The 24,290-nt window shown below is 35.8% G+C and overlaps 1 pseudogene; it reads left to right on the forward strand.

Annotated features, from left to right (window-relative positions):
* Positions 1-2,192: 2,192 nt before the first annotated feature.
* Positions 2,193-24,290, forward strand: part of LOC100655818 (actin-related protein 2/3 complex subunit 1A-like) — a 119,914-nt pseudogene continuing 97,816 nt past the window's right edge.

Below are 24,290 nucleotides of genomic sequence, written 5' to 3' on the forward strand. Positions count from 1 at the left end.
CTTATTATTATTGAGTTGCAAGAGTTCTTTATATATTGTGGGGTATAGATGTCTTTTATCAAGATACATGTTACCCAAAACCCCACTGTTAGAAAGGAATTATAAGACACACAAAAAAGCAAGGAAAAATAAACTGTTTTCAAGAGGTACAGCAGTCAATACAACAAGAATCATAGATGACCCACATGCCTTGAATGATTAAAAAGTAGCTTAATAGTAGCTACAATTATAGAATCCAGTAAAAAAAAAGCTGGAAAACATACACCAACAGAAGCTGGAAAGGAAAGGAAACAGAGTCTCTCCTTGAGCCTCCAGAAGGAATGCAGTCCTGCCCACACCTTTATTTTAGCCACCTCCAAAAATAAAGCCAAAAAAAAAAAAAAAAATCCAAACGCATTGCCACTGAGTCAATTTCAGCTCACAGAGACCCTACAGGACAGATTAGAGCTGTCCCATAATGTTTCCAAGGAGTGGCTGTTGGGTTTGAGCTGCCAACTCTCAGTTAGCAGACAAGGTCTTAACCAGCGCCCCTATTTTAGACCAGTAAGTCATACTTCTGCCTTCTGACCTCCATAAGTGTAAGATAATAAATTTTGGTTTTCAGCCACTAAGCTTGTGATAATTTGTTACAGCAGCAATAAGAAAGTTACACAAACATGGATATAAAATTCCTTAGAAATATTAGTAAATCAAACCTGGCAATATGAAAATAGGGTATTACAACATGATCAAGTAGGGTTTATGCCAGGAATGAAATGTTGGTTCAACGTTTGAAAAGCAATAATTGTAATTCATCATATAGACATGAAAACAGAAAAATAAACCACAAATGATCATCCCAGTAGATAGAGTAAAAGCTCTTGAAAAAAATCTATCCTCTATTTCTGCAAATTAGAAGTAGTAAGACACTTCTTTAACAAGTACGAAATTTGGTTCACTTAATTACTTCTACACGTTAATAACTTCTACACGTAAAGAACAACAAAAACAACAAAAGCCAGTCCAGAGACTATTAGAAAATATTTTCTAACAAACATCTGATAAAGCACTTCTATATCCACAATATATAAAGAACTCTAACAATGTACAACTCAATAATAAGATAATCAGACTAAAAATGTACAAAAGATTTGAACAGACATTTCACCATAGAAGAGGTATTGGTGGCCAATAAGTACATAAAATGGTGTTTAACATCTTGAGTCATTTAAACAAAACAACAACAACAACTCATTGCTGTCAAGTTGATTCTGACTCATAGCAACCCTATAGAACAGAATAGAACTGCCACATAGAGTTTCTAAGAAGTAGCTATGGGATTTGAACTGCCACCTTTTGGCTAGCAACCAAACGCTTAACCACTGTATCACCAGGGCCCCCTTGAGTCATTAAGGAAATGCAAATTAAAAACTACAGTGAAACGTCACTTTACACCTAATTAGATGATTAAAAAAAAAAAAAAAGAGAGACAAGACTACATGCTAGTGTGGATATGGATGTGGAGCTATTGGAATTCTTACACACTTTTGGTGAATATGCAAAATGGAACAGACACTTTGGAAAACAATTTGGCAATTTTATGTAAAGATGAACATACTTTTACTATATGACAGTTCCCACTACTAGAGATGTGCCCAAGAGAAATAAAAACATGTCCATAAAATGTATATACGAATACATAAATGTTTATAGCAGCTTTGTTTAGTATACTCTGAAGTGGAATTACTCAGATGTCAGTTAACTGTTATCAGTAATAAAAAGGAATAAACTACAGAAATAGGCAATAACATGGATGAATTTCAAAAACATTATGCTGGAAAAAAGAAGCCAGACAAAAAAGGCTACATACTGTACAACTGCATTTATATGAAATTCTGCAGAAGACAAGTAGGAACAAAAAGCAGCTCCGTGGTTGGTAGGGGCTAGGGATCTGGAAGGAGGGTTTTGACCTCAAAGTGCACAAGATAACTTTTTGTGATAATGGAAATGTGCTATAGCTCAGTTGTCGCGGTGGTTACACAACTGCGAGCATGTGTCAAAACTTCATTAAACTGTGGATTTAAAACGAATAAGTTTTATTGTATGTAAATTATACCTCGATAAATGTAAATTTTTGAAAGGAAAAATAAAACAGACTCAGAAGAGTTGAAGGATTGGTTTGAGGAGTAACAATATTTTAGAATGTGGGCAATATGGCGGAAGGCTTTGCAACACCAACAGATGAAATTACGTGTTATGTTATTGGAAATAAGGAAGCATCAGAGCTTTCTTTGAAGAGGGTAATATGGCTGCAAATCAGAGAAAATGTAGCTCTCAATAGAACTCCAGGAAACATCTTATCTGTCATTATTTTTATATGAAATAAACTATACATGCACCAAAGTGATTAAGTAATGTATTTAAGCTCCACAGCTGGTTAGGGGAAATTTTGTAGGTCTTCCCATGTTCTTCTTCTAGATGAACATAATGCTAAAGAATGGTTTGGGTTTTGATTCACAGAAATAGAAATAATTTCTTGGTTGTAAAATGGTACATAAAACATATTGAACATGGAAAATAAACTAGAGTCAAAAAAGCCAGAAAGAGCTAGCAATCATATTTACACGTTATTTTCCATAATATCTAGAATTTAGTTTTCCTGATTTCTAATCAAGGTAGTTATATACAAGAGTTAAAACAAACATTTTTCCAGTGGTAGTGAAAATAACCTCATGAGTGAAAAAAGATTATCAGAAACCTACTAAACATAAAAACACAATCTGTTGTTTTGGGAGTTTATGTTATAGTTTCTGTGATGTTCATCTGAATTGGAGTCTATACCTACCTATGCTGTGGCCCCCATCAAGCTGTGTCAGCTTCAGGCCCTGTGAATTTCAGTAGGTTTTTCTTCTATATTTCCTTTTTGGAAAAAAAAATTAACTTATTATTTATTAAAATGACTGTAAAATATCAAACAGTACAAATAAGTGTTTTCTTATTCATCTTAGACACAAAGTCTCTTTATTTGGGGGAGTGGGGGAACATGCATTGTTCCAATTTTTTTTCTATGCATAAAAACAAACATGTATGTTTGAGCAGGTGATTCACAAAAATAGTTCCATCTATATATAGCCTTCCACAACTTACCTTTTTTCAGAAGTTTTATTAAGATTTAATTACCATACCATACAATTCACCCATTTGAAGTGTGTAATTCAATGGTTTTTATTGTATGTAACCATCATCACAATTTTAGAACATTTTCATTACTTCCAAAAGAAACACCATAACCATGAGCAGTTGCTCCCCATTCCCACCTCCAAGCTGCCCTATCCCTTGGCAATCACTAATCTACTTTTTGTATCTGTAAATTTGCATTCTTTGGACTATATATATGTGTGTATATATATATATATGTAATATATATATATATACACACTTATATATATGGAATTATATAACATGCTACGATTTGTGAATGCCTCGTTTCTGTGAGCATAATGTTTTTGAAGTTTCAGCTATGTTGTAGCATGTATCAGTACTTAATTCCTTTTATTATGGCCAAAAAAAAAAAAACAAAAAACTTTCCGTTATGTGGATATACCACAATTTATTTATCCATTCACCATTCACCAGTTGATGGACATTTGGGTTGTTTCCACTTTGTGGTTATTATGAAAAATGCTGTTATGAATATTCACGTACAGGTTTTTGTGTGGGCACATGCTTTTATTTATCTTGGATATATACCTAAAAGTGGAATTGTTGGGTCATATAATAATAACTCTGTTTAAAGTTTTGAAGAACTACCAGACTATCTTGCAAAGCAGCTGGATTTCATTTTCATAAGCAGTGTGTCATTGGTTTTGCAAAATTCTATCATGAGATCTCCAGCATCATTTCGATTACCAAGGCCATATTTACCAACTACTGATTCTTTTTTGTTTCCAACTTTTGCTTTCTAATTACAAGTAATTTTTAGTTACGAGGGGCCAAAGTCAAAATATTAGCCCTACAACTAGAACAAATAAAGAAGAGAATTAGAAGCCCACAGCCACCAGAAGAAAGGAAATAATAAAGATTAGAGCAGAAATAAACAACAAAAAATTAACAGAAAGGATCAACAAGACCAAAAGTTGGCTCTTTGAAAAGATCAACAAAATAAAAAAATCATTGACCAAACTGGCAAAAGAAAAACAGGAGAAGAAACAAATAACCCAAATAAGAAATGAGATGGGGAATATTACAACAGATCCAATTGAAATAAAAATGATCATAACAGAACTCTACAAAAAAATTGTACTCCAAGAAACTTGAGAACCTAGAGGAAACGCAAAAATTTCTAGAAACATTCTACCTACCTAAATTAGCACAAAGTGCAATAGGAAATCTGTACAGACCCATAAGAAGAGAAGAGGTTGAAGAAGTAATTTAAAAAAAAAAACAAAAAACAAAACTCTTAACAACAAAAGCCCAGGTCCAGACAGTTTCATTGGAGAATTCTACCAAATATTCAGAAAACAGCTCACACCAGTACTATTCAAACTATTTCAAGGCATAGAAAAGTAAAGAACACTTGTGAATTCTTTCTTTGAAGCCAGCATAACCCTGATGCAAATGCCAGACAAAGATATCACAAAAAAAGAAAATTACAGACCAATATCTCTCATGAATAGAGATACAAAAATTCTCTACAAAAGTCTAGGCAGTAGAACTCAGCACCATAAAAAAAAAAAATACACCTGACCAAGATGGATTCATACCAGGTATGCAAGGATTATTCAACATAAGAAAATCAATCAATGTAATCCACTATATAAATAAACCATAAAAAAAGAAATCTCATGATTATCTCACTTGATGCAGAAAAGGCATTGATAAAGTCCAGTACCCATTCTTGATAAAAATTCTCAATAAAATAGGAATGGAACTGTAATTCCTCAACATAATAAAGGGCTTCTATACGAAACCAACAACCATCATCATTCTCAATGGAGGGAGACTGAAACCACTCCCCCTGAGAACAGTAAGAAGACAAGGATGCCCTGTATCACCACTCCTATTTAACATTGTGCTGGAAGTCCTGCCTAAAGCAATAAGGCAAGAAAAAGAAATAAAAGGTATCCAAATTGGAAATGAAGAAGTAAAGCTATCCCTATTCAAAAATGATACGATCCTATACATAGAGAACTCCAAAGATTCCGCAAGAAAACTGCTGGAACTAATAGAAAGATTCAGCAGAGTAACAGGTTACCAAATCAACATATAAAATCAGCTGGATTCCTATACACCAACAAAGAAAACTTTGAGAAGGGCATCAGGGAAACAATATTATTTGTAATAGCCCCTAAAAAGATAAAATACTCAGGAATAAATCTAACCAGGGACATAAAAGGCCTATAGAAAGAAAACTACAAACCACTATTGCAGGAAACCAAGAGACCTACATAAATGAAAAACATATCATGCACCTGGATAGGTAGACTCAACACTGTGAAAATGTCAATCCTACCCAAAGTGATGTACAGATACATTGCAACCCCAATCCAAATGCTAACCATATTCTTTAATGAGATGGAAAAACTTATCACCAACTTTATATAGAAAGGAAAGAGGCCCCAGATAAACAAAACATTATTGAAGAAAAAAAACAAAGTGGGAGGCCTCATACTGCCTGATCTCAGAACCTACTATACAGCCACGGTAGTCAAGATAGCCTGGCACTGGTACAACAACAGACACATAGACCAGTGGAACAGAATCAAGAATTTAGATGTAAATCCACCCACCTGTGGTCAAGCTGATCTTTGACGAAGACCAAAGTCCAATAAATAAGGTAAAGGCAGTCTTTTGCACAAATAGGGCTAACAAAACTGAATATCCATCTGTAAAAAAAATGAAACAGGACTCATACCTCACACCATATACAAAAATTAACTCAAAATGGATCAAAGACCTAAATATAAATCCTAAAATGATAAAGATCATTAAAGAAAAAATAAAGAGAGTGCTCAGGGCCCTAATATATGGCATAAACACAATACAAACCATAACTTACAATGCACAAACACCAGAAGAATAGGTAAGTGAGAGATCCTAAATATTAAACTTTTATATTCATCAAAAATATTCACCAAAACAGTTAAAAGAGAACCTACAGACTAGGAAAAAATTTTGGCACAACATACCCATCAAAGATTTAATATCTAAAATTTCTAGAAAACTTTAACACCTCAAGAACAAAAAGACAACTAATCCAATTAAAAAATGGGCAAAGAATATGAACAGGCACTTCACCTAGGGAGACATTCAGGCAGCTAACAGACACACTAGGAAATGTTCATAATCATTAGCCGTTAGAAAATGCAAATCAAAACTACAATGAGATACCATCTCACTCCTACATTACTGGCATGAATAAAAAAAAAAATGCAGAAAATGACAAATGTTGGAGAGGCTGCAGGATGATTGGAACTCTTATGTGCTGCTGGTGGGAATGCACAATGGTACAATTATTTTGGAAAACGATATGGTGCTTTCTTAAAAAGCTAGAACTATGAATACCATAAAAAACAACCGACAATTCCATTCCTAGGAATATATCCTAGAGAAATAAGAGCCATCACATCCATGCTCATTGCAGCATTTTTTACAATAGCAAAAAATGGCAACAACTTAAGTGCCCATCGGCAAATGAATTGTTGTTGTTGTTAGGTGCCATCCAGTTGGTTCCCACACATAGTGACCCTATGTACAACAGAACGAAATGCTGCCCAATTCTGAGCTATCCTGACAATCATTGTTACTGTCCGTTGTTGCTGTTACTGTGTCCACCTATCTCGTAGAGGGTCTTCTCCTTCTTCACTGACTCTCTACCAAGCATGATGTCTCTCTCCAAGGACTGATCCCTCCTGGCAACGTGTCCAAAGTGTGTAAGACGTAGTCTCACCATTCTTGCTTCTAAGGAGCATTCTGGTTGTACTTCTTCTAAGACAGATTTGTTCCTTCTTTTGGCAGTCCATGGTGTATTCAATATTCTTTGCCGACACCATAATTCAAAGGCATTAATTCTTCTTTGGTCTTCCTTCTTCATCTCTTCATCGTCCAGCTTTTCACATGCATATGAGGTGATTGAAAACACCATGGCTTGGGTCAGGTGCACTTTAGTCTTCAAGATGACATCTTTACTTTTCAAATCTTTACAGAGGTCTTTTGCAGCACACTTGCCCAATGGAATGCATAACTAAATTTCTTCACTAGGGCTTCCATGGTGTTGATTGTGGATACAAGTAAACAAGATCCTTGACAACTTCAGTCCTTTCTCTGTTTATTAATATGTTGCTTATTGGCCCAATTATGAGGATTTTTGTTTTCTTTATGTTGAGGTGCAGTCCATACTGAAGACTGTAGTCTTTAATCTTCATCAGTAAGTGCTTCAAGTCCTCCTCACTTTCAGCAAGCAAGGTTGTGTCATCTGCATAACACAGGCTGTTAAGGAGTCTTCCTCTAATCCTGATGTCCCCTTCTCCTCCTTATAACCAACTTCTTGGATTATTTGCTTAGCATACAGGTTGAACAGGTATGGTGACAGATACAGCGATGATGCATGATTTCCTGACTTTAAACCAACCAGTAGCCCCTAGTTCTGTCTGAGTGAGATTAATAGATAAACAAATTAAGGTATATACACACAATGGAATACTAAACAACAATAAAGAACAATGATGAATCTGCAAAACATCTCACAACATGGATTAATCTGGAGGGCTTTATGCTGAGCGAAATAAGTCAATCACAAAAGGATAAATATTGTATAAAATATTGTATAAAAACTGAAGAAAAGATTTACAGGCAGATAAAAACAATCTCTGATGGTTATGAGGGAGGGAAGGGATGGAAAGGGAAAATCACAAACTAAATAGTGGACAAGTTAACTTTGGTGAAGGGAAAGACAAGCCACAATATAGAGAACTATGGCATAACTTGACCAAGTCAAAGTCATAGAAGGTTCCTAGACACATCCAAATACCTTGAGAGATGGAGTTGCTGGGACTGAGGGCTGAGGACCATGGTCTCGTGGGACACCTAGATCAATTAGTATAACATAGTTTATAGAGAAAGTGCTCTACAACCTACCTCAGTGAACAGTATCTGGGGTCTTAAAAACTTGAGAGGGGATATCTAAGATACATCTTTCGGTCTCATCACATCCAGAGCAAAAGCGAATGAAGAAAACCAAAGTCACTAGGAAAATATCAATCCAAAAGACTAATGGACCACAAGAACCATAGTCTAGCCCAGAAGAACTAGATGATGCCTGGCTACCACCACCAACCACTCTGACAAGAATCACAATAACGGGTCTTGGACCAAGCCAGAGAAAAATGTAGAACAAAATTCAAATTCACACAAAAAGATCAGACTCGCTGCTCTGAGAGAGATTGGAGAAACCCTTGATACAATGGCCCTGAGACGCCCTGCTAACTTAGAATTGATGCAACTCCTGAAGTCCACCTCTCAGCTGTATATTATATAGGCCTATAAAACAAACAATAATACACAGGAGGAACGAGCTTCTTAGTTCAATCACATGTACAAGGCCACATGGGCAACACCTGCACAAAAGCAGAAATGAGACGGCAGTAACCCAGTACCCAGTGCCGTTGAGTCAATTGCAACTCATAGCGACCCTATAGGACAGAGTAGAACTGCCCCATAGAGGCAGTAGGGGACAGGAAAACTGGTCAAATGGATCCAGGGAACCCAGACCGTCAAGGAAAACAGGGAGAATGCTGACATATTGCAGGGATTTCAGCCAATGTCACAAAACAATTTGTGTATAAACTTTCAATGAAAAATTAATTTGCACTGTAAACTTTCACCTAAAAACAAATTTAAAACAACAACAACAAAGATAAAGAGGTCTTTTGCAGTAGATTTGGATCCAAATAAAATGAAATCTTTGACAACTTCAATATTTTCTCCATTTATCCTGATGCTGTTTATTGGTCCAGTTGAGAGGGTTTTTTTTTTTTTTTTTTTCTTTATATTGAGGTGTAATCCATACTGGAGGCTGTAGTCTTCGATCTCCATCATTAAGTGCTTCAATACATTTTCACTTTCAGCAAGCAAGGTTGTGTTATCTGCATATTGCAATTTGTTAATGAGTCTTCCTACAATACTGATGCCGTGTTCTTCCTCATATAGTCTAACTTCTCAGATTATTTGCTCAGTCTACAGACTGAATAAGTATGGTAAAATGATAAAACCCTCATGCACACATTTCCTGATTTTATACTGACCAGTATCCCCTTGTTCTGTTCAAATGACTGCCTCTGGTCTACTTATGGGTTCCACATGAGCACAGTTAAGTGTTCTGAAATTCTCATTCTTTACAATATTATCCATAAATTGATAGGATTCACACAGTTGAGTACCTTTATGTAATCAATAATACACAGGTAAACATTTTTCTGGTATTCTCTCTTTTCAGCTGAGATTATCAGACATCTGCAGTCATATCCCTCATTCCATGTCCTCTGCTGAATCTGGCTTGAATTTCTAGCTATTCCCTGCTGATAACTGCTGAAACCATTTTTGAGTTATCTTCAGAAAATTTTTACTTGAATGTGGTCTAAATGATATTGTTCCATAATTTCTGAATTCCACTGGATCACCTTTCTTTGGAATGAGCACATATATACATTTCTTCCAGTCAGTTTCTCAGGTAGCTATCTTCCAAATTTTTTGGCACAGACAAGTGAGCACTTCTAGCATTGAATCCATTTGTTGAAACATCTCAATTGATATTCCTTCAATCCTGGAACCTTGTTTTTCACCAATGCCTTCGGTGCAACTTGGACTTCTTTCTTCAGCACTATCAGTTCTTGATTGTATGCTCCCTCCTGAGATGGCTGAACATTGACCAATTCTCTCTGGTATGGTTATTCTATATTTCTTCTTTTGATGCTTCCTGTGTCTTTCAATTTTTTCCCCTTTTAAAAAAAGAAATCAATTCCTATGCTGTCAAGTTGATTCTGACTCAGAGCAACCCTATAGGACAGACTATAACTGCCTCATAGGGTTTCCAAGACTGTAATCTTTACGGGAACAGACTGCAACGTCTTTATCCCTTGGAGCAGATGGTGAGTTCAAACCACTAACCTGTCTGTTAGAAACTGAGCTCTTTAACCACTATACCACCAGGACCCCTTTTTTTGTTCATAGACTCCTTTAATGTTGCAACTCGAAGCTTTAATTTTGTCTCCGATTCTTTCCACAAGTTGTCTGTCAGCTTGTTGCTCTGTGGTGGTGGGCATGACGCTGTGATGCTGGAAGGTATGCTGCCAGTATTTCAAATACTAGCAGGGTCACCCATTGTGGACAGGTTTCAGCATGGCTTCCAAACTAAGACAAGGAAGAAATACCTCATGATCTATCTTCCTTTATGTAAGTCTTGTGATTTCTTATAAATTTCACTCCTAGTTATATTATTTTTTTCTTGCTTTTGTAAATAAAATCGATTTTTTATTTCATTAGGTTTTTTTTAGATTTCATATTGTCTACATGTGAGGAAGGTATTGATTTTTGTGTATTAATTTCAAGACCTGTCATTTTACTGAACTTGCTTATTATTTCTACAATTTTTTTTGGAAATTTTTAATTTTTTCACTTGATTCTCTTGGGGTTTTTATGAAAAATCATATAATAACAAAAATAATAATAAAGAAGAAAAAGAAGATGAGGAAGAAGAAACTTATACTAATGTGTATTATCCAGGCACTTTTTCAAGTACTATAATTTATAAACTCAATCCTCATAAGAACTCAATGAGGTCAATGCTATTATTTTACTGATGATTAAAATGAAGTACACAAAGTCACATAATTTGTGAAGGTTGTAATTTTGTCTTTATCTATAATCATAATATACTATTTATCTTGATGACTAGTTCTAGAAGAATGTTAAATAGCATTGATGTTAGTATATTTTCTTCTCTTGTTCCCGATTTTAATGAAAATTTTCCCCTTGTTTTACCATTGGGCAAAATATTGGCTTTGGATTTGAAATAAATATGTATATTTTAACATGCTAAGACAGTACGTACCTATTCTATTTGTGTGTAATTTGTATTCAATGTGTATTTTTATGCATAATGTGTGTTCAGTTTTATTAAATTTCTTTTTTGGTGAGAACTACATTTTTTTTTTCGTTTGATCTACTACATGGTCAATTACATTAATAGTCTTACTAATACTGGACCAACATTTGAATCCTGAAATAAAACTCACTTGTCAATTTGTATTATTTCTCCAAAGATCATTGCATTTTATTTGCAAATATTTCTTAAATTTAAATCACTAAAAACTAGTTTGACTTTCACTTTTTTTTTTTTCTGTAAGAAGAGTTTTAAAACTCTCCAGTTTATATGCCAGGAGATTGTTAAAATATCATTAAAATAATCTCTTCCCTCCAAGTATAACAGAGTTACCAATGTGGGGTTAGTGCTATTGTTGTATAGTGCCTTGATACTATTTTAAATTTCTTCCATTTTTTTAGTTATGCTGGCTAGTTTTTTTTTTTTTTTCTTCTATTTTCTCTGGTCTATTTTAGTATTTCAGTAACATAATTTCATTTAAAAAACTACATTTTTAAATTATTCTTTTTAATTTGAGCCAATGATTCCCTTTCAATTACTTCTAATTTCTCTTATTTGTAGGTATTTCCTTTTGACACTACACATTTGTATTTTATTCTTTATATACTTGAAATTTCACAGCCGTTTATGCATTTTACCTTTTTTTCTCATTGACAATTTCTTGAATTTATCAGTCCTACTGTTTTTTTGTGTCCTAATTAAATAATTTGTTATTATTTTTATTGAATTCTTCTATTTGCAGAGATGGTCCAAGATGGCAGCATAGTCAGATGCGTCATAATGTCCCTCCTACAGCAAAGACCTGAGAAAACAAGTGAGTTGGATATAGAAGGCAACTTTGGAACCCTGAGAATCAAAGGCAAGGCTGAAGAATCAGACCAAGTGCAAGTAGAAGGAGAAACTGTACAAAAACAGCAGACATGGAGAATTATGGATCGTTGGCACCCTACCAGCTGAACATGCACAGTGTGACCACATTAAGAAAAAGCAAGCAACATTCCCAGTGGTGGCCTCCATATCCTGGTGCAGCCAAGCAGGAGCGACTCTGCACCTGTGACAAGAGTCAGCCAGGAGTGCTCCCAACCCTGCAAATGCTAAATGCACTCACCTTATCCACCATGACTCCTTTCCCTCAGTGCCGGAGGCCCACTGACTTATGGTGCACCCTATCCCACCCATTGAACCCCCTACACACACACACGATCATGGTCTGGTTGCATCCACCACTGTCCTGGCTCCTGAGCTGGGGGCCCAAGGACCAGCGGAGCTCGTCCCTTCACTTAGGCACACTCACAGGGAGAATTGTCCAAGATTTGCTGGTAGAAATCTTCCTTAATATCATGAAAGATGAGAAGAGATTCATCCAGAAAGCTCAATGCACCTCATTGAAGAGAATAGAATAGAATAGACCCCAAATGAGGAAATGTGTAAATTTCTGGAAATACACTGGGTACCTAAACTAACACAAACTGAGGTAGAAAACTGAACATATCCATAGCAAAAGAAAAGGTTGAAGAGGTCATAACCCCTCCCCCTGCCCCCCCCCCCAAAGTCACTGGCCTGGACAGCTTCACTGGAGAATTCTACCAAACATTCAAAGAAGAGTTTACACCAATATTTCTCAAACTATTTCAGAGCATAGAAAAGGAAAGAATACTCTGAAATTCATTCCATGAATCAGCATAACCCTGATATTAAAGCCAGGCAAAGATACCACAAAAAAGAAAATTGCAGTCCAATACCTCTTAAGAATATAGATGAAAAAATTGTCAACAAAATTCTAGCTATTAGGTGGAGCCATCATAGTGCCCTAGACTCATGCAACATGCATCAAAGACCTGAAACACTATATAAAACAGATACAAACATCAATCCCGGAACCCTGAGCATCAAAAGAAGAGGTAAAGAACTAGATCAAACACTTAATGGAAGAAGAAACTAAAGAAATAAAGAGAATGATAAGTGTTATGGAGTGGAAGTCCTCTGCCAACTAATATGGCCCAGCATGGCCACCTTGAAACACAGGTAGCAATGACCCTGGATAAGGAGTATGGGAAGGCAACTTCACAGAGCTCCTAACAGGAGATAGACCACCAAGTAACCAGAGAAACATGCTTTCCCACCATTCACCATTCTGCACCATACACTACCTCCTCTCTCCTTCCTGATGTTCCCTGTTGCATCACCACAGCTAGAGCACATCTGGCACACAAACCCACTGCTGCATAGGGCCTCTCACCACTCAACCAGCTGATGAACAGTGGGAGGCAATTCAGTACCTCTCCTTGTACAACACCTCAGCCCATCTGCCAAGGGACTTTGAATGCTCCCACACTGCTAGATCAACTTCAGGAGCACAACAGCACCAGCCCAGTACATCCTCAGCCATCTCACCAAACTAGTGTACAGTAAAGTGAGATTGCCCTGCCTGCAGCTGCCCTGCCCACCTGCACAAGGCGATGAAAGCTAGCATGCCCACAGACAAGGAAGCAGTAAAACACACCTGGTCTGCTTGCCCTGGCATATCAAAACAAACAACAAAAAAAAAGTAGAACGAAACAAATGAACATACAATCAATAAAGAAAATAACACCTTAATGTCTCAGAGATAGCAGACAATATCAAAATATACAAAAAAGCAGGACAAGATGACTTCAGCAAGTGAACAAAAAAAAGAATCAGATAACCTTCTGGCAGAGGAAAAGGTATTGGAGCTACCTGATATGAATTCAAATGACTAATATATAGGGCTCTACAAGAGATTAGGAGACAGAGATCAAGGAAAACACAGGCAAAACCAATGAAAAAAGGCAAATCATGGAAAACACAGTCATAAACAATGAAAACATAGCAAAAATCAAGGAAAACATAGAAAAAGCAATAGAAGAATTCAGGAAAAAATTAAGAACAAAACATCAAAATAAATAATTAGAACTCATACAAAAACAACAGCTAGAAATTCAAAAGATAAACAATAAAATTTCAGAAATAGACAACTCAATAAAAGGTCTTAGGAGTAAATTTGAAACAGTGGAAAACAGAATCAGTGAGATTGAAAGCAAATGCATAGATGCCACTTTGTTTGAGAAAAAAATCAGAGAAAGAATGAAGAAAACCTAAGAATTATATGATATGGGACACAGTCAAGAGCAAAATTTTGCATGCGATTGGAGTTCCAGAACAGGGGGAGAAAAAAGAAAACACAGAGAAGATTGTTGAAGATTGGTTGACAGAAAACTTCCCAAACACCATGAAAGATGAAAAGGTGACCATCCAAGAAGCTCAACAAACTGCATATAGGAAAGATCCCAAAAGAAAGTCACCAAGACATATCATAATCACACCTGACAAAACCAAAGACAAAGGATTCTGAAAGCAGCTCAAGAAAAAATAAATTTACTTACAAAGGAGAAACAATAAGACTAAGCTGTGGTTATTTGGCAGAAACTATTCAGGCAAGAAGGCAATGGGATAACATATATAACACATTGAAATAAAAAACACTGAAAACCAAGAGTAATATTTCCTGCAAAACTCTCTCTCAAATATGATGATGAAATTAGGACATTTCCAAATAAACAGAAATGAAGTGAATTAAAAAAAAAAATTCATAAAAATTTATAAGAAATAATAAAGGGAGTCCTTCAATTAGAGAACCAGCAATATCAGACAACAATCTGACTTTAGGACACAGGACAGCATCAGCCAGATACCATGCTAGGTAATGAACTCTCAAGGATACAATAAAGCTAAAAGATTTACAACATGGAGCCAGAGATGTCAATCTGTAAGTGACAACAATGTCAGAACAATAAAAAGGGGGAATAAGTGGTATAGCTATAGAACTTTCAAATGGAGAGGGAGTCAAGGCAATATCAAATAATAAAAGACTGGTTCAAACTTAATTTAAAAGTAGCCACAAAGAAAATTAACAAACCTACTCATCAGAATAAAAAAGAAGAAAAACACAAAGACTGAGTAATCACAAAATCTATAATAATGAAAGAAAAGAAGAGAAAATCCACAAACAAAAGGACCTCAGCACAGGAAAGGAAGAGGAACAAAGAAAAAAATCAGCACAGCATTATCACAGCAATAAACTCTTACAAACCAACCAACCCACTGCTGTTGAATCAATTTTGCCTCATAGAACAGAGTAGAACTGCCCCATAGGGTTTCCAAGGAGCACATGGGGGATTCAAACTGCCGACCGTTTGGTTAGCAGTTGTAGCTCTTAACCACTATGCCCCCAGGTTCCCAAATAAACTCATATCAGTTGATAATCACACTGAACATCAATGGCTTAAATGTACCTGTAAAGACAGAAAGTGGAAGAAAGGATTAAAAAAACACAACCATCAATATGCTGCCTACAAGAGACATGCTTTAGACACAAAGGCATAAATATATCAAAAATCAAAGGATAGAAAAAAATATCAAGTACACAGTAAGAAAAAGAGCAGAAGTGGTAATACTAATCTTAGACGAAATAGACTTTTAGGAAAAAAATCTACCATAAAAGACAAGGAAAGACACTATATAATTAAAGGGACAATTCACTAAGAAGACATAACCTTAATAAATATCTATGCACCCAACATCAGGGCTTCAAAACGCATAAAACAAACTCTAACAGCACAGAAAAGAGAAATTAACAGTTTCGCAATAATAGTAGGAGGCTTCAACACACCACTCTAGAACATTAGAAAAAACTGAACAAACATACAGAAGATCTAAAGGCCACAATCAACCAACTTGACTTCATAGACATATACAGAAAAAACACTCTGCCAAATAGCAGCAAAGTATGCATTCTTTTCCAATGCACATGAATCATTTTCCAGAATAGCTACGTTTTAGTCCACAGAGCAAGCCTCAATAAAATCCAAAACATCCAAATATAACAAAGTAGTTTCTCAGATCACAAAGCTATGAAAGTAGAAATCAAATCAGGAAAAGCAAGAAAAAAAAAAAAATCAAATACATAGAAACTGAATAACAGCTTGCTTAAAAACCATGGGGTAGAAAAAGAAATCAAAGATGAAATTTTCAAAAAATCCTAAAATCAAATGACAATGAAAAAACAGCATACCAAAACCTTTAGGACACAGAAAAAGCAGTGCTGAGAGGCTAATTTATAGCAATAAACACAAACAACACAAAAGAAGAAAAGGCCAAAATCAAAACATTAACCCTACAACTCAAATAAATAGAAAGAGAGAAGCAAAAGTAGTCCACAGTCACCGTAAGAAAGGAAATAACATAGCTTAGAGCAGAAAAAATGAGGCAGAGAATGGAAAAGCAATAGAAATAATCAAGACCAAAAGGCAGTTCTTGGAAAAGATTAACAAAATCAACAAACCGTTGACCAAACTAAGAAAAGAAAAATAAGGGAGGAAGCAAATAACCCAAATAAGAAATGAGATGCAGACGTCACAAGAGGCTCGACTGAAATAAAAGGGATAATAAGAGAATATTATAAAAAATTGTATTCCAACAAATTTGATAACCTAGAGGAAATGGAAAAATTTCTAGAAACACACTACTTACCTGAACTAAGAAAAACTGACATAGAAAATCTGACCAGACTCATACAAAGAAAAGATTGAAGAGGTGATTAAAAAAAAAAAAAACACTCCCAACAAAAATAAGCCCTGGCCCAGACAGCTTCACTGGAGAATTCTACCAAACATTTAGAGAAAAGCTCACTACAGTACTACTCAAACTATTTCAAAGCATGGAAAAGGAAAGAATACTCCTGAATTCGTTCTATGAAGCCAGCATAACCCTGATATAAAAGCCAGGCAAAGACACCACAGAAAAAGAAAATTTCAGACCATTATCTCTCATGAATACAGATGGAAAAATTCTCAATAAAAGTCTACCCAGTTGTTAAGACCTCAGCGGTGAATCAAAAGATTGGCAGTTCAAATCCACTGGCCACTCCTTGGGAACCCTATGGGGCAGTTCTACTCTGTCCTTTAGGGTCTATGTGAGTCAGAATTGACTCGACAACATTGGATTTTGTTTGGGGGCTTTATAAAAAAAATAATACAACACGTCCAACCAAGTTGGATTCATACCAGGTATGCAAGGATTATTCAACATTAGAAAATCAATAATCCATCACATAAACAGAACAAAAGAACCACATGATCATCTCAATTGATACAGAAAAGGCATTTGATAAAGTCCGACACCTATTCCTGATGAAGAACAATCTCAATAAAAAAGGAATAGAAGGGAAATTCCTTTTGACATAATAAAGGACTCCTAAACAAAGCAAACAGCCAAGTTCATTCTCAATTGAGAGAGACTTTTGAAAGCATTCCTCCTGAGAAAGGGAACAAGACAAGGATGCCCTTTGTCACTACTCCTGTTTAACACTGTGCTGGAAGTCCTATAGCTAGAACAACGAGGCAAGAAAAAGGAAAAATTGGCAATCAATTTGGAAATAAAGAAGTAAACTATCCCTATTTGCAGGCGATATGATTATATACATAGGCACTCCGAAGAATCCACAAGAAAACGATTCAGCAGAGTAGCAGGGTACAGGAGCAACAACTGATTCCAAAGTCAGTTGGAATCCTCTATACCAACAAAGAAAGATTTGAAAAAGAAATCCGGAAAACAATGCCATTTATAATGGCTCCCTCGACAGATAAAATACTTAGAGATAAATCTAACCAAGGACGTAAAAGTCCTATACAAAATAAATAAATACAAAACATTACTGAAAGAAACCCAAAGAGATCTACATAAATGGAAAACATACCATGTTCCTGGACAGGAAGACTTAACATTTTGAAAATGTCAATCTACAGAAAATGATCTGTGGATATAATGTAATAGCGATTCAAATACCAACAGCATTTTTTAATAAGAAGGAAAAAGTAATCATGAAAAAACAATTTGGCTATGACATATCCTACAAGGGTCTAATCTCTAAAATTTATAGAAAACTTCAAAACCTCATCAACAAAAAAATAAACAATCCAATTAAAAAATGGGCAAGGATATGAACACACACTTCACAAAAGAAGACATTCAGGCAGCTAACACATGAAGAAATTCTCAAAATCATTAGCCATTAGAGAAATGCAAATGAAAACTACAATGAGATACCACCTCACCTGACAATCACGGCACTAATCATAAAAACAGAAAATAACAAATGTTGGCAAGGATGTGGGGGATTAGAACTCTCAAACACTGCTGATTGGAATGTAAAACGGTACAACTACTATGGAAAATGGTATGACACTTCTTTAAAAAGCTAGAAATGGAAATATCATATGATTCAGCAATCCCATTTCTAGGTATAGACTGTAAAGAAATAAGAGCTGTGACATGAATAGACATATGCACACCCATGTTCGTCGCAGCATTATTCACAATAGTAAAAAGATGGAAAAAACCTAAGTGCCCATCGCCAGGTGAATGGTTAAACACACTGTAGTACATACATGCAGTGGAATACTATACAATGGTAAAGAATAACAATGAATATGCAAAACATCTCACACCATGGATGAATTTGTAGGACATTATTCTGAGTGAAATAAGACAATCAGAAAAGGACAAATATTGTATGAGACCACTATTAAAAGAAAACGAGAAAAGGTTTACACACAGAATTAAAAAAAAAAAAAAAAACACAACCCTATTTGTTGTTTACCAGGGGTGGGAGGGTGACGGAGGAAAAATTGCTAACTACATAGAAGACACATGTTAATACTGGTGAAGGGAAAGGCAATACACAATATGGGGGAAGTCAGCACAACTTGACCAAGGCAAAGGAAGACACTGAGCAGAACGCAAGAGTAAAGGCCTACTGTGGTAATTATGGGGGCCCTGATGGTGCAGTAGATAAGTATTCAGCTGTTAACCAAAAGGATGGCAGTTCAAAAGTCACTCCTTGGAAACCCTATGGGGAAAGTTCTACTCTGTCCTATAGGGTGGCTATGTATCAGAACTGACTCATAGGCAATGGGTTTGGATTTTGGTTTCATGGTAATTACAGAGCCCTTGGAAAGCCTGGTGGCGTAGTAATTAAGTGCTATGGCTGCTAACCAAAGAGTCGGCAGTTCAAATCCACCAGGTGCTCCTTGGAAACTCTATGGGGCAGTTCTACTCTGTCCTATAGGGTCATTATGAGTCGGAATCGACTCGACAGCACTGGGTTTGGTTTGGTTTTGGTGGCATAGTGGTTAAAAGTTACAGCTGCTAACCAATAGGTCAGCAGTTCAAATTCACTGGCCACTTCTTGGAAATCCTATGGAGTAGTTCTTCTCTGTCTTACAGGGTTGCCATGAGTCAGAATCGACTCGATGGCAACAGGTTTGGTTTTGGTTATTGTAATTAATGCAACAAAACAATCCTACAACAATAGTATTAACAAACAATAATTTATGAATGGATACATAGATAGATAAGTATGTTAAAAAAAAACGTGGGAAGGTGTAAGGGAGCACACTCACCTGCAGATAGAGGTTTGGTTGTGGATATACATACATAATTGTAGGTGCTGCAGGTATGTTAAGATAGACAATAGAGCACACAAGGGGCACAGTCATGGAAACTTCACAGGATGAAATTCCTAGGCTTGAAGGTGAAGGACCATAGACTCAAGGGACATCTACATCAATTGGCATGTCATAGTTGATAAAGACAATGTTCTGCATCCTACTTTGGTGAGTAGCATCTGGAGTCTTAAAAGCCTGCAAGCAGCCGTCTAAGATACAACTATTGGTCTCTTTCTGTCCAGAACACAGAAGAGTGAAGAAAACTAAAGTCTCAAGAGGGCAATTAAATCAAAGGACTTAACGGGCCACGTGAACCACAGCCTACATTACCCCAAAAGCAGAACTTGATGGTGGCCTGCTACCAGTACCGACCACTCTGACTCAGATCACAACAGAGAGTCCTGGACAGAGCAGGAAAATATTGTAGAACAAAAAAAATCAAATTCACAAAAAAGACCAGACTTAACTGATCTGACAGACTCTGGAGGAACCCTTGAGACTGTGCCCCTAAGACACCCTTCTGACCTGAAACTGAAGTCATTCCCAGAGACCACCTTTCAGCCACACATTAGACAGACCTATAAAATAAACAATAACACCCAAGAGAAAAGTGTTCCTTAAAAATAATCAATTATATGAGATCAAAAGGACATCATTTACACAGAAGCAAAGATGAGAAGACAGGAAGAGGTAGAAAATCTAGAAGAAAGGAAATGAAGGCCTAGGGTGGAAATGGGGATAGTGCTGATACATTGTAGAAAAAAAAATATATATATATGTAGAGAATGCAACAAATGTCTTGAAACACTTTATGTACAAACGTTGAATGGGACACTAATTCGCTCTGTAAACTTTCACCTAAAGCATGACAAAAAATAATAAAAAATAAATTCTTCTATTTGTTTTCTCTAAGTTATCTAGTCTCTCACTTCTTTTGATTTAATTTACTTTCTCGTGCATCTTTGTTAGAAATTTCCCTCTAAGTAGTTTTAACCATAACTCATAGTATTGATATGTATTCATTGTTTCTAATCTCTAAGTATTCCACAATTGATTCTTTCTAATTCAATAGTGATTATGAAATTAAAATATCAAAATTATTGCATTTCTTTTATTTGTATCTAGTTTTCATTATTAATTTCTAGTTTTATTGGGCTGTTGATAAAAGACTAATGACATTCTTTCTATTTATTCATTGAGGTTTACTTTATAATTGTTAGGTGCCATTGATTCAGAGGTTTACTTTATGATTTCTTAAAAGGTCATTATTACTATTATTATCATTATTATTTTGTTACTGTACCATGAACTCAAGGAAAGAAGTTTTACTCTGTTTTTAAGGGAAAGATTGTAATACATATCTTTATAACGCAACCTTTATTAATTAATGAAGATGAGAAAGTCAACGGGATTAAGCTTCCCCCAGTCTGTTTACCCCACTCATCAACACCTAGTTGTCGTTAACTATGTTGTGTCTCCCTACATTTAAAGATTTATAACACTGTATTTCTTTTGTAATTCTTTTGTAATTAAAGCTATTGCTTGGCATTAGTTCTTCCCTACTGGGACTTTACTATTTCTGGGATGCTTATTTATTTATCACTTAATTGCTTAGATTTTGTGAATAAGAATTTTTTCTTGAAAAATTTACAAATGCAATGTTTACTCAATCTTGATATGTTTCTCACCTTCATACTTGAAGAAGAAATCAGTTTAGTTTAAGACTATTGGATCACATTATATTTTTCTTGCCAAAATTTGTAAATTTTTTTATTATATTATGTTCTTAAGTAGAAGTCCTAAATCATTCATGTTTTTTAAAAATCTCCCCCTCCTCATTTAGAAATTTGCTTTGAAAATTGTTTTTCTTGGATATCTGTAAGAATCATCATTACTGTTAAAGTCTGGTAAGTTCATTAAGACTTAGCTCAGTGTTGATTATTCTGTACCAGGTTTCCTGGCACACAGTATTCATTTCCTGGCACACAGTATTCATTTCCTTCTGCCATATCTTAGCATACTCTTGTATTCTGCTATTAATTTAGCTCTAATTTGTCTTCCATTTTTTCATTTTCTTTGTAATCACTTTTTTCTCTGTGTTTTTAATGTATTTTTCTTGATTATCTGAAGCTTACCCTTCGTGTCCCTGACTTTTTTTATTTTTTCAGTGTCTACTTATCTTGAGCATTTCTAATGGTAAGAAGTCAGGACCCTGTTAGAGTATCCTTGTGATATGGTACTTATATTTAATATTGCTCTTTGTGCACCTTAGTTTCATTGAACTGGGTCAATGTTGCAAGTGACTTGACATCTACAGGAGCCTAGCACTATTTCATCTATGTACTCTCTCCTCAAAGAGGTGAGGGTCGGCTGTCGTAGGCTAAATTGAGAAGTACTGGGCAAATATAAGTCGGCATTGACTCGATGCCAACAGGTTTGGAATGGGGGCAAAAAGTCAGATTTTAAGTAGGCTGGTCATTATTGGTATGGTGGAAGACAGGTTGAATTTGCATGAGATGGATCTAATTATTTTTATGATCTTGAAAAACTTAGGCAGTTGTCATTAGATTTTCTTTTTTTGTAGCATCATAAAGGAAAGGAAGAGTAAATGTTTAAGAAATTAAATCAAAATACAAGACAGTTTATAGTAAGCAAGGAGTGCTCAAAGAGTTCCTTGTTTCAGCTATTTGCTATAGAACCTTATACATGTTACCTGTTACTGTTGAGTCAATTCTGACTCATGGTGACCCCAACTTTGTCAGAGTAGAATTGCATTCTATAAGGTTTTCAGTGGCTGATTTTTGTGAAGTACAGTGTCAGGCCTTTCTTCCAAGGTGACTTGAGGTGGGCTCAAACCTCCGACATATTAGCAGAGGCACTCATTAATTGTTTACACCACTCAGAGACCCCCTGACACCTATTAGCCAGTGGATATTTAGCATTCTGGGCTGCCTTTAGGTCAAGTGATAAGACAGGATGTTGTTGTTAGGTGCTATCCAGTCTATTTTGATTCATAACGACCCCAAGTAACAGAGTAGAACTGCCCCATAGGATTTTCTAGGCTGTAATCTTTAGGGGAAGAGATCACCAGGTCTTTCTCCCATGGAGCCACTTGGTGGGCCTGAACCAGGACACTAGAGTTGAAAAATACCACAAAAATATAGTAATTAAAAGTGTTGATATTAAATATTTTATAGAAAAAATTAAACATATTTGTAAGTAAATATACGGTAAAACCTGAGAAAGCCAGAATCTGTGTAAAGCGGAAACCTGTCAGAAAATGCAAATATTTTCTACCAACAGAGGGCGATAGGAAAGTGGTAAGACTGAAACTTGTCAAAGGTGGAAAACTTGCAAGACCTGGAAAAACAAGGCAGTTCCATCAAGTTCTGGCTCTCATAAGTTTTATTGTATCATCATAGTAAGTCAAAGATTTTTACAAAAGTATAATTTTTTGGAATCAAACAATTCATTAGCTTTTTGGAATTTCAAGTCCATGATTGCATCATTTTTAAATACCTTAATGTGCATGGAAAACACAATTTACTCACTTAATGAAAAACCTAAATAAAATTGAGGTATATTTATCTATATTCTAGAGATACACAATTTATTTCCGGTCGCTAAAAGATTTCATGAACTAATTAAAGAAGAAAAGGCGTATACAAAACACTTTGCATGTGAAACACTATGCATAAATGCTCTCACTGGAGTCCCGCTTAACTTCATCTCTTCCTGCCCTCTCTGTATTCTCTCTTTATTGTCTTCTGCTTCCTCCAAATTTCAGACTCAGATGACAATCTAGCTTGTCCCTGTAGAAAGTAGTATTGAGTTTTCCCTGGGCTAAGATTAACGGGGACGTTTGGCTGGACATTAGTCCAAAGAATTTTGATCTAGAATTTCTTGAGATCCCACGAATGGTTTGACTGGAACCATTTTCTTGAAAATTCTGTGGAATCTCTAGTGAGTTAAGCAAAATAAAATTGCTCATTTTACAATTTGGTCATCCAAACATTGCAGCATTTCCTGAAAAACCCAAATCAACTTTCCTTTCTGAATCCCACACCGCACAGAGCAGCCAGTATAAGACAGGCAGGGTAAATAGGAAGTCAGAACCCCTAAGGAGAACAGCAGGCATGGCAGACTCATAAAACAGAGGCCGCCCTGCCAGATGTGGTCATCTGGCAGCCCCATGAATCAGCCACACAAAGACAAGCACCTTTGATCTACATGAAAGGCCAGGGATGTGAAATACAAACTAGAGTGACCTTTTAACTTTGTAGCTTTAGCAATCCCCCTTGTTCCTCAAATTCTTTTCTTCCTAAAATTCTATACCATTTCAGATAAATCCATATGATTGTGTGATTTTCTTGTCTCTGTTCATATACATTCAGCAGGATCAGGGCATGTGTGTTCATTTTTATAAAGATGATTCTACAGATTCTGATTTCTAAAAAGGGCATCTACAAGCTTTCAGGCTGGAGGGAAAGAAAAAGGAGACACAGAGACAATGAAAGCTGTGAGTTACGGAAAACAGAAATTTTCTGTGTATATGGTGGTAAATATTCCAATGCTTTTAAATTAAATACTATTCCCATCAGCTCCAAAATTTTAATGTGCTGTGTATA

The sequence above is a fragment of the Loxodonta africana genome, chromosome 9 (genome assembly GCF_030014295.1).
Source record: "Loxodonta africana isolate mLoxAfr1 chromosome 9, mLoxAfr1.hap2, whole genome shotgun sequence".
Taxonomy (NCBI): domain Eukaryota; kingdom Metazoa; phylum Chordata; class Mammalia; order Proboscidea; family Elephantidae; genus Loxodonta; species Loxodonta africana.